The sequence below is a fragment of the Nematolebias whitei genome, chromosome 1 (genome assembly GCF_014905685.2).
Source record: "Nematolebias whitei isolate Nwh7 chromosome 1, NemWhi1, whole genome shotgun sequence".
In the NCBI taxonomy this organism is placed as follows: domain Eukaryota; kingdom Metazoa; phylum Chordata; class Actinopteri; order Cyprinodontiformes; family Rivulidae; genus Nematolebias; species Nematolebias whitei.
In genome coordinates this window covers 84,242,895-84,255,010 of record NC_056498.1, presented here as the reverse complement: position 1 = coordinate 84,255,010, position 12,116 = coordinate 84,242,895, and the positions used below count along the sequence as shown (strand labels likewise).

The following is a 12,116-nucleotide window of genomic DNA, read 5'->3' as shown; positions in this document are numbered from 1 at the left end:
GAGACTCTACTTCCTCAGACGGCTGAGGCGAGCTGGTCTGGGAAGCTCAGTCCTCACCTCCTTCTACAGGTGTGCAGTGGAGAGCATCCTGTGCTCCAGCATCAACGTATGGCATGGAGGCTGCACAGCTGCAGAAAGAAAAGCTTTGCAGAGAGTGGTGAAGGCTGCACAGAAGTCTGTCGGAATCAGCCTCCCCACCATCACAGACATCTACACCTCCAGATGCAGGAAGAGGGCCACCTGCATCATGAAGGACCTCACTCACCCAGCACACACACTTTTTGCCCCACTCCCCTCAGGAAGGAGGTTAAGGAGCATTAAGTGTAGAACCACTAGACTGAGGAACAGCTTCTACCCTGTGGCTGTTAGACTCATGAATCTCTAATTAGAATAATCACTGTGAAAAACCATATCATGTTGCTGCTGATCTGTTTCATGTTGCTGCTGATCTGTTTCATTGTTGATGTGTTCATGCGTGCACATCTACTCACACAGACTCGTTCATGTTTGTGCTGATGTTCGACTTAATGTTTTTATGCTGTTAGTGCTTAGTGTATTTTTAGTTGATGTTTTTCTTAGTTCATATCTTAGATGTTATTACTGTTTTTCTTATACATTTTATTGTTGGATGTAACTGGGACCTTGTGTACATAATTTTGCTCCACCACATGTACCACATGAGGTGCGAATGACAATAAAGAAACTCTGACTCTGAAAATACACAAAATGCGTGCGTGAGTGACACAGCAGCCAAAGCGAATGTTTTCAGCAGACCGAGTCCAGTGGGAAACCTCGCTCTCAGCCCAAGCTGTGCGCTGCCTGTTCTGACCGCAGCGGTGATAAACGTGCGCCCCCGCGGCAGCTCTCACCTACATGGCTCCACATGCCCAGGGGCGCGCGTGCCTCCCCTCAGCGCGAGCCAGCTCACATCAGCACGGATGTGAGCCCGCAGCCTGAGCGCAGCACAGAAGCGCCTTCAGGGCCCCCTGAGGAAACCTCCTTGGGTGGCTCGGAGTATGCCTCCGCAGCACATGACGGCGGTGATTGGCGTCTGTAAAAAATGTGACACAGCATAAACGCGTGCCCGCTTCCGAACGTTACTTGGAGTGGCAGCGAGCGTGCGCTCTAGACGGATGGATGAACCGTCTTATCAGCAGGGGATACACACTGCACTTTACAGCTCAAACCCCCCATTTGGAGGAACTTTAGAGACGTTTCTGTCATCTCCAGAACAGATGATGTTCCTCCACACAGAAGTTCAGGAAATTCTGATAACAAAAAGTAATTTCCAGGGTTCCAGAAAGAGAAAAAAACACAGTGTTCTACTCTCGTCACTTCCTGGTCCCAAAACGGACCCGAGGGATGAGACCCATCTTAGATTTGTCAATTTTCAACTGTGAGCTGCAGCAGCTACACAGAGCAGGGATGAGAATTCTGTTTTATCTGGACGATCTGTTGCTGCTGACCCTTTTTCCAGACAGGTGGCAGCAGTGCAACTCAGGCGCTGACATCACACCTGCAAAATCTGGGCTTCACCATAACCGGGGAAGAGCTCAGTTCACCCAGCCCAGACGATCGGTTATCTGGGAGTGAAGCTAAACGCGGTCACTGTGGCACTGTGGCCACCCCACACAGCAGCTCATATAAATGTTTTGGAGTGTCACACGGTTTTGAATGTGATTCAACATTTTGCTCCTGTGCTGCGGAATCAACATGTTTTGATTCACACAGACAACAAGTGATTGCAGCATACATAAACCGGCGGGGGGGGGGGGGGGGGCGCTCAGCCCAAATGTTACACATTGCAGGACGGCTGCTGTGTTGGGCACACCAAATCTGCTCTCCATCAGAGCAGTGTACATCCCCGGTGTTCTGAACAGAAGGGCGGATGTGATGTCCAGGGGCAGTCCGCGTCACGGGGACTGGAGCCTCTATCCCGAGTTGATGGCTCAGACGTGGCAGAAATTTGGCAGACCAGCCGTGGACTTGTTTGACACACGAGAGAACGCTCAGTGTCAACTATGGTTCTCACTGAGCCCGTGGGACGAACCACCGCTAGGGGTGGACGCGTTTGCTCACAGCCCATGGCCCAAAATGCTTCTTTACGCATTTCCCCACTCCGTCTGATATCATGGTTTCTGAACCAAGTTAGGGAGGAGGGACTGACAGACCTCCTGGTGGCTGCCGAGCACGTGAACGCTCGGAGGGAGGATGCTCTCCTCCAGGTGGGAGGAACGATCAGGAGTTACCCAGAAATAGGCCAGCACCTTTGGGTCTGGCCGCTGAGCGGATCCGTTTTAGAGAGGATGGGTCTCTCTCAAGATGTGGTGTGCACGATCCAGGTTTCACGTGCTGCCTCTACCACAGCGCTGTACACATCAAAATGGACAGCTTTTTCAGCGCTGGTATACGGAGAAAGGTGTAGAGGCCACCTCATGTCCACTAGGTGGCGTGCTGTCCTTTCTGCAGCAGCTGATGGACAGAAATCTGGCATTCAGCACGATTAAAACGTATGCTGCAGCCATCTCTTCTCGTCACGAAGGTTTCGGGGACAGAACAGCTTTTAATCATCCCCTGATGAAGCGTTTTTTTTTTCAGAAAGGTGTACAGAGGCGCAGGCCTGCATCACGCACACTTTCTCCACATTGAGTTTTAATGCTGGTTCTGAGAGCCCTGATCAAAGCTCCACTCGAGCCACTAGATCAGGTTCCGATTAAATTCTTGTCTCTTAAAACAGCCCTGCTGTTGGCTTTAACATCCGCTAAGAGGGTGAGTGATTTATCTGCCCTCTCTGTCACTCCGTCATGTCTCAGAATTCAGGCTGATGGCAGCTCAGCTGATCTGAGGCTTAACCCAGCTTTTATGCCTAAAAAGATCAAGAGCTCATTTAAATCAAGAGTGATATCGTTGGAGGGATTTTTTTCCCTCCTCCCCATAAATCAGAAGAAGAAGCATATTTTCATTTTCTCTGTCCTGTGCGTGCGTTGACGTATTATGTAGCACGCACGGCGGCACTGCGTCAAACTCAACATTTGTTTGTGCACTTAGAGTGCATCAGCAGGTCGCCCGTTATCCATCCAGCGCCTGTCACACTGGCTGTATGAGGCCATTTCTGAAGCCTACAGAGCATCAGATTTAGAGCCTCCTGACAACCACAGGGCGCATTCGACCAGAGGTATTGCATCTTCATCTGCTTTGCATAATGGTATAACAATGCAGGATATTTGCACTGCGGCCGCATGGTCAACACCCTGCTCATTTATTTGTTTCTATTTACGTGATGTGACTGCTCGTTCCATGACACATACTGTCCTTAGTGCCTTAACTGAATGAATATTGTTGTTTCATGGAATCTCATTTAAACTCACATCTGACTGCATGCATTACAGTGTGAGATGTTGTTATCAGTCACAGGTTATGACTGTTGTTCTTGTTCTATTGTCACTAATCAGTTCATGACTTTCCTGCATCAATCAGTTTATTTGATTAATAATCAGTTCACTTATTATTAATCTGTTCATATTAAAGAGCCGTGGATCTGCTCTGTTCACGGCCTTTTTCAGCTTCTCCTCTTTCCCGTTGAAAACCTTTCTAGGGCGTTCATGCACTCGGAACACGTAAACTACGTAGTGCGCGTCTGTACACGGTGCGTGTAATTACGCAACGCGTATTTACGCACATGGAGAGCTGAGTGACTAGATGTTTTTTGGGCAAGTGGACGCTCCTTATGGTGTTCGAATGGACCCAGTGAGGCGGAGACTACATCATGCTTCGCCCTTAACCCACCAGCGACAGCCTTAAATGGCGAAGCCCATACGAAATAGAACGTTGGTTACGTATTATAACCCCAGATTCTATGAGTATAGGCGTAGCCCTTTAAGCGTCGGGCCTCACTGGCTCCTAAATGGCTTAAGGAAAAAGCTATTTAGGAGCCGATTACCCGCTCTTAACGTAATTTATACGGACCGGGTGGGGCCCACACAACAGGTGGGCGTGGACTAAATTTTTTCAGTGCGATGCTTTGCATTACGGGATAAACCCACCAGTGACAGCCTTAAAGGGCTACGCCTATACTCATAGAATCTGGGGTTACAGTACGTAACCAATGGTCTCTCTTGTAAATGAGTCCTTGGGGCTCAATGAGACTTTTTTCCTTCTTCTTTCGGCTGCTCTCTTCTTCAGGGGTCGCAACAGAGAACTAAATCGCACGAAGACTTGGCAATTATTTTACGCCGGATGCCCTTCCTGACACAACCACAGAATACCGAGCTACCACAGCCCTCTGTGGAGCAGAGAGCTGCTATCTAGGGTGCCCAGAAGAGCAGATGATGGGGGCTAACTTGGTTAAGGACCTTGCTCAAGGGCACAGAGTGGGGCAAATGAGGGTGGAGGCAGGTGTGTGCTTCAGCTATCTCACCCTCTCATCGAGAAGGTTGCCAGTTACAAATCCTGGCCCGGGACCTTTCTGGGTGGAGTTTGCATGTGCTCTCTGTGTGTGCGTGGGTTTTCTCTGGGCACTCCAATTTCCTCCCACACACCAAAACCATTCATGTTATAACGTATTACATGCATGACTGATAACTCTAAATTGTCCCTGGGTGTGAGTGAGATGGTGAATGGTTGTCTCGTCTGTCTGTGGCCCTGTGATGGAATGGAGATGTCCAGGGTGTCCCCCGCCCCTCGCACAGTGATGGCTGGATATGGGCACCAGTGACCCATGCCACCCAAAAAGGAAAAGCAGGTAAAATATAATGGATGATCACCTGATAATTTTTTTAATTACCTTTGAGTTTACATTAAATTATTACACAGTCACTGTGATTAAACTTCATCTTAGCAGGTGTTTATCAGAAAATGCTGTAACCAAATGTAAAGATTCTCTTCCATCATTGTTTTCCTCTGTCTTACAGAGTACCGGTAATACACCAGAGAAATTTACAATTTCTTTGCAAACTTCCCTCGATAAAGCTGCTGAAAAAGAAAGTAATCAATCAACACAGACTGGCTCCTTGGTTCAATTCTGAGTTACGTACTTTAAAACAGGCATCTAGGAAGCTGGAAAGAAAATGGCGCTCCACTAACGTTTAAGAATTTTACTTATCTTGGAGAGATAGTCTGCTAACATAAAAAAGTGCTCATGGCATTCTTTATAAATAAAGTTATTTTAATTAGGGAAAAATTCAAACTAACACTCCTAGTATCGCTTCTGGTTCTGTCATAGGAGACAACTTTAAAAATGTCACTAGAACCTGATTTATGTTTGGACTGTTTTTGTCCTGTTGAGCTCTCTGAATTGTCAAAAATAATAGCTTGATTCAAACCATCTACGTCTGCTAGATCCCATCTCAACCAGGCTATTTAAAGATGTATTTCCCTTTATTAATAACCACATTTTGGATTTTTTCCCCTCCCTGGGCTGCCACCTTACCGTGGTGGAGGGGTTTGAGTGTCCCAATGATCCTAGGAGCTATGCTGTCAGGGGCTTTATGCCCCTAGTAGGGTCACCCATGGCAGACAGGTCCTAGGTGAGGGACCAGAGAAAGTGCAGCCCAAAGACCCCGATGATGAGACAAATAAATGGACCTAGTGTTCCCTTGCCCGGACGTGGGTCACCAGGGCCCCACTCTGGAGCCAGGCCTGGAGGTGGGGCACGCGGGCGAGCACCTGGTGGCCGGGCTTTTACCAATGGAGCTCGGCCGGGCACAGCCCGAAGAGGAGACGTGGGTCCCCCTTCCCATGGGTTTACCACCTGTGGGAGGGGCCAAAGGGGTCGGGTGCAATGTGGGATGGGTGGTGGCCGAGGGCGGGGACCCTGGAGGTCTGATCCTCGGCTACAGAAGCTGGCTATTGGGACGTGGAATGTCACCTCACTGGTGGGGAAGGAGCCTGAGCTGGTGTGTGAGGCCGAGAGGTTCCAGCTAGAAATAGTCGGACTCACCTCTACGCATAGCTCGGGCTCTGGAACCAGTTTCCTTGAGAGGGGCTGGACACTCTTCCACTCTGGAGTTGCCCCTGGTGAGAGGCGCAGAGCAGGCGTGGGCGTACTTATTGCCCCCCAACTTGGTGCCTGTGTGTTGGGGTTCACCCCAGTGAATGAGAGGGTGGCCTCCTCCTACGTGTGGGGGGATGGGTTCTGACTGTCGTTTGTGCTTATGCACCAAACAGCAGTTCAGATTATCCACCCTTTCTGGAGTCCTCGGAGGGGGTAATGGAAAGTGCACCTCCTGGGGACTCCCTTGTTCTGCTGGGGGACTTCAATGCTCATGTGGGCAATGACAGTGAGACCTGGAGGGGTGTGGTTGGGAGGAACGGCCCCCCTGATCTGGACCAGAGTGGTGTTCTGTTGTTGGACTTCTGTGCTCGTCATGGAATGTCAATAACGAACACCTTGTTCAAGCATAAGGGTGTCCATATGTGCTCTTGGCACCAGGACACCCTAGGCCGTAGTTCGATGATCGACTTGGTCATCGTCTCATCTGATCTGCGGCCACATGTCTTGGACACTCGTGTGAAGAGAGGGGCGGAGCTGTCAACTGATCACTACCTGGTGGTGAGTTGGCTCCGATGGTGGGGGAGGATGCTGGTCAGACCTGGCAGACCCAAACATATTGTGAGGGTTTGCTGGGAATGTCTGGCATAGTCTCCTGTGAGACAGAGTTTCAACTCCCACCTCCGGGAGAACTTTGAACATGTTCCGAGGGAAGTGGGGGACATTGAGTCTGAGTGGACCATGTTTCGTGCCTCTATTGTCGAGGCGGCTTACCAGAGCTGCGGCCGCAAGGTTGTCGGTGCCTGTCGCGGCGGCAACCCTCGAACCCGATGGTGGACACCGTCGGTGAGGGATGCTGTCAGGCTGAAGAAGGAGTCCTATCGGGTCTTTTTGGCCTGTGGGACCCCGGAAGCAGCTGATGGGTACCGGCAGTCCAAGCGACATGCGGCTCGGGTGGTTACTGAGGCAAAAACTCGGGCATGAGAGGAGTTCGGAGAGGCCATGGAGAATGACTTCCACACGCCTTCGAGGCAATTCTGGTCCACCATCCGGCGTCTCAGGGGGGGAAAGCGGTACGCCACCAACACTGTTTATAGTGGGAGTGGTGTGCTGCTGACCTCAACTCAGGATGTTGTGGGTCGGTGGGCGGAATACTTTGAAGACCTCCTTAATCCCACCGGCACGTCTTCCATTGAGGAAGCGGAGCCTGGGGACTCTGGGTCGGGCCCTCCAATCTCTGGTGCTGAGGTCACCGAGGTGGTTAAAAAGCTCCTCGGTGGCAGGGCCCCAAGGGTGGATGAGATTCGCCCAGAGTTCCTTAAGGCTCTGGATGTTGTAGGGTTGTGTTGGCTTACGCGACTCTGCAATATTGCGTGGACATCGGGGGAAGTTCCCCTGGATTGGCAGACCGGGGTGGTGGTCCCCCATTCAAAAAGGGGGACCATAGAGTGTGTTCCAACTACAGGGGAATCACGCTCTTAAGCCTCCCTGGTAAGGGCTTTTCGGGGTTTCTGGAGAGGAGGGTCCGTCGGATAGTCGAACCGCAGATTCAGGAGGAGCAGTGCGGTTTTCATCCTGGCCGTGGAACACTGGACCAGCTCTACACTCTCAGCAGGGTCCTGGAGGGTGCGTGGGAGTTTGCCCAACCAGTCTACATGTGCTTTGTGGACTTGGAGAAGGCATTCGACCGCGTCCCTCGGGGGACCCTTTGGGGGGTACTCTGGTTGTATGGGGTACCGGGCCCTTTGATACAGGCTGTTAGGTCCCTGTATGACCAGTGTCAGAGCCTGGTCCGCATTGCCGGCAGTAAGTCAGGCTTGTTCCCGGTGAGAGTTGGACTCCGCCAAGGTTGCCCTTTGTCACCGATTCTGTTCATAACTTTTATGGACAGAATTTCTAGGCGCAGCCAAGGTGTTGAGGGGATCCGTTTTGGTGGCCTTAGGATTGCGTCTCTGCTTTTTGCTTCATCAGATCGTGATCTACAGCTTTCGCTGGAGCAGTTCGCAGCCGAAAGCGATGCGGCCGGGATGAAGGTCAGTTCTTCCAAATCCGAGGCCATGGTCTTGAGCCGGAAAAGGGTAGAGTGCCCTCTCCGGGTCAGGGAGGAGGTCCTACCCCAAGTGGAGGAGTTCAAGTATCTTGGGGTCTTGTTCACGAATTAGGGAAAAATGGAGTGTGAGATCGATAGGCGGATAGGTGCAACATCTGCAGTGAAGCGGGCGCTGTACAGGTCTGTCGTGGTGAAGAGAGAGCTGAGTCAAAAGGTGAAGCTCTCAATTTACCGATAGATCTACGTTCCTACCCTCATCTATGGTCACGAGCTTTGGGTTGTGACCGAAAGAATGAGATCTCGGATACAAGCGGCCAAAATGAGTTTTCTCCGCAGGGTGTCTGGGCTCTCCCTTAGAGACAGGGTGAGAAGCTCGATCATCCGGGAGGGACTCAGAGTAGAGCCACTGCTTCTCCATGTCGAGAGGAGCCAGTTGAGGTGGCTCGGGCATCTGTTTAGGATGCCTTCTGGACGCCTCCCTGGTGAGGTGTTCCAGACACATCCCACCGGAAGGAGGCCCAGAGGAAGACCCAGGACACACTGGAGGGACTATGTTTCTCGGCTGGCCTGGGAACGCCTCGTGATTCCCCCGGAAGAGCTGGCCCAAGTGGCTGGGGAAAGGGAAGTCTGGGCCTCCCTACTTAGGCTGCTACCCCTGCGACCCAACCCCGGATAAGCGGAAGAAAATGGATGGATGGATGGATGGATGGATGGACATTTTGGCTTTGCTTAATTTGTCTCTAATGAATGGTGACATATCACAGAGCTTTAATATTGCCTTAATTAAACCTTTACTTAAGAAACATAACCTTGACTCAGGAATCCTAGCCAATTATAGACCTATATCCAATCTAACCAAAAAGATCCATGCTCTATATTCAATCTAACTTTCATCTAAAAAATTTTAGAGAAACTAGTTGCAGGTCAGTTGCGTGAACATCTGCAAAGAAATAATCTGAAGAGTTTCAGTCAGGGTTTAGAGTTCACCATAGCACTGAAACTGCACTGGTGAAAGTTACTAATGATATTCTCATGGCCTCTGACAATGGACAGGTGTCTACATTGGTCCTATTAGACCTCAGTGCTGCATTTGATACTGTTGATCACAATATTCTACTACAGAAACTTGAATATCATCCATCCATCCATTACCTTCGGCCTGTTCCGAAGTCGGGTCAGGGGGGCAACACCTTGAGTAGAAAGGCCCAGACATTTCCACAGCCACCTCTTCTAGCTCTTCTGAGGGGAGCCCAAGGTGTTCCCAGGCCAACCGAGAGACAGTATCTCCAGCATGTCCTGGGTCTTCCCCAGGGTCTCCTCCCAGTCGGACATGCCCAAAACACCTCCCTAGGTAGGTGCCCAGGGGGCATCCTTACCAGATGTCCAAACCACCTCAAATGGCTCCTTTCGATGTGAAGGAGCAGCGATTCTACTCCAAGTCTCTCCCAGGTAACTGAACTTCTCACACTATTTTTTTTCCTCACTGGCTCTGTAACGAGGTGCATGTGTTCTCTTCCCTCTCCCTGTTCTCCTCCTGCTTGTTTGCTCTCTGTCTGTGTATCGGAGTAGCTCCTATTTTACACATCTTCCAAAATGAAAACTACTGTTTTGGATTTGACCAACTGGACTTTCGACGCAAATGACAAAATCTTTTCAACAAAGCGACAGGGTCCTGGAGAACCCTCATTTGCTCGAACGACATGCATGCAGCTGGATATATCTCTGGGAAGTGGAATGTGATGTGTCTACCTCTGCTGTCGATCGAGGACACAGAAATGCATATAATTCGATTTATGATAACAGGTTTCCTGTTTTTGGAATAGTCTGGATCCCGGTTTATCAACATACAAAGAAGACGGGCGCAGCTAATTTGGCCCTCGTTAGGCTGATGCCTATGTGAAGGTTTGGGTCATGCTTTGAGGACTCAAAATCAGCTGATTTACGAGCTAAACCGTAAGATGGAAGTGATTTGAATCGCAGGTCACCTGCGGATTTGGAATTCATCAGCATGAAGACAATCTTGAAGAGGCTCGTAAGCACAGACCAGTAGAATGCACCCTAATCTGGCCATTTCGGACCTTGGAAGTACCAGTATAACTCAGGGCTGATAAGGAAAAATAGTCTGCCTGAATAAATCAACAATTGTGGATTATGTAATCTGACTCCCCAGTTTGCCGTGAAATAGGCAGACTTATCAATTTCGCCTGGGAAATGTGTAAACTAAGGAAAAGCTTCATCTATCGCATCCCCCCCCCCCCCCCTCTCATCTTCTGTGGAGGCTTATCAGAACTAGGTCAGATCTGTGCTGGCTGACCATCATCTTATCAGGACAATGGACTATCTGCTTGTACTTCATGGACTACCTCGTCGTCAAATGCATATGTAGCGTGTTCATAAATGTGCTGCTGGCACAGTTTTTGATGTCTTAAATCGTGTCCTGTTAAGACAAGGTGTGACAAGATCTTTTTTGTAATGCCACTATCCTCTCCTCATGGGTTTGTCCCTTTTTTCTATCTACAAAATTGTATTTTGAAAAGGAGAAGAAGGCTGCGCTATATAGCAGCAGCTACGTGCATTCCACCCATCTTTCGGACAACTGTACGGACATATTCTCGTTGTATCTCGAGGCAATGATAATAAAGCTTATTCTGATTCTGATTCTATCTCTAAGAGAGAGTCCAGCTACCCTGAGGAGGAAACTCATTTCAACCAACTTTATCCGCAATCTCATTCTTTTGGTCACTACCAGGAGTTCATGACCATAGGTGAGGGTAAGAACGTAGACTGACTGATAAAAAGAGAGCTTTGCCTTACAGCTCAGCTCCTTCTTCACCACAACAAACCAGTACAGAGTCCACAATACTGCAGATGCTGCACCAATCCATCTGCCAATCTCATGCTCCGTTCTTCCCTCACTCATGAACAAAACCCCAAGATACTTGAACTCCTCCACTTGAGGCAGAACCTCACCCTCGACCTGAAGAGAGCATCCACCCTTTTCTGGTTGAGGAACATGGCATCAGATTTGGAGGTGCTGATTCTCATCCCAGCCACTTTACACTCGGCTGCGAACCGCTCCAGTGAGAGCTGAAGATCACAGCATGATGACGTCAACAGGACCACATCATCTGCAAAGAGCAGAGAAGGAATCCTGAGGTCACCGAACCGGAATCCCTCCACCCCCTGGCTGCACTCAATGGGGACACCATTTGAGGATAAAATCAGAGGAAGAACTGCTGGGACCAACTTCCTGTTTGAAAGCATCTTTTTGGTTTTGTCGGCGTTAAGAACAAGTTTGAGACAAAACAAATCAGACTGGATGATGTCGAAAGCGGATTGCAAATGCTGGAAAACCTTATCAACTGTTTCAGCTTGACAACAAACAACTGTCATCAGCATAGAAATGTAAGGATGCTCTAACCTACATTACCTACAGTATGCAGATTGTAAACAGGGTGCGTCTTAAGATGGAGCCTTGTGGTGCACCTTTGTTAACCATTAAATAACTGGAAGAAGTAACAGTACCATTATGCTGAACACAGGATGAGAAGTTCTGGGATTTTGTGACCATTTAAAAACATCCTCACGGTTGCACTTTAATCCATGTGTGCATTTCTGGCCGACGGTTGTGTTGTGACCTGACGCAGTGAAGCACTGTTCTGACAGACAGGAATTTATTGCTCGCCTCAGAAAGGCAAAACTAACATTCATATTAATGTCTATTAGCAAAATCTCATGAACCAGTTTGAGTTTGAATAAAACCTGCAGAAAGTAATCAATGGCCGTACATCTAGAAATTCTTGTAGCTGAAGTCAGCTCCATTCAAGATGGCTGACACAATCAACTGACCTTAAAAAACACATTGTTGAGTCATTATAGGGAAATTTGATGTGGTAGTAGCTGAGACTGATCCCAAACACATTTTGAGCACCAACAGATCACACAAGATTAAAAAAAAAAAAAAAAATTGACAACTCCTTGAACTCCACTTTTGTCTTTTAGCAAAATATCTCAATGAATCATGCAGTAAATAATCTTTGGACGCATGCCTCCAACTGATTGACTTAGTCAACCTCA

General features: G+C 49.1%; 1 protein-coding gene across 1 annotated transcript in view; it reads right to left on the bottom strand.

Annotated features, from left to right (window-relative positions):
- Positions 1-12,116, bottom strand: part of hells (helicase, lymphoid specific) — a 119,527-nt gene that overhangs the window by 31,538 nt on the left and 75,873 nt on the right. The window lies entirely within an intron of this gene.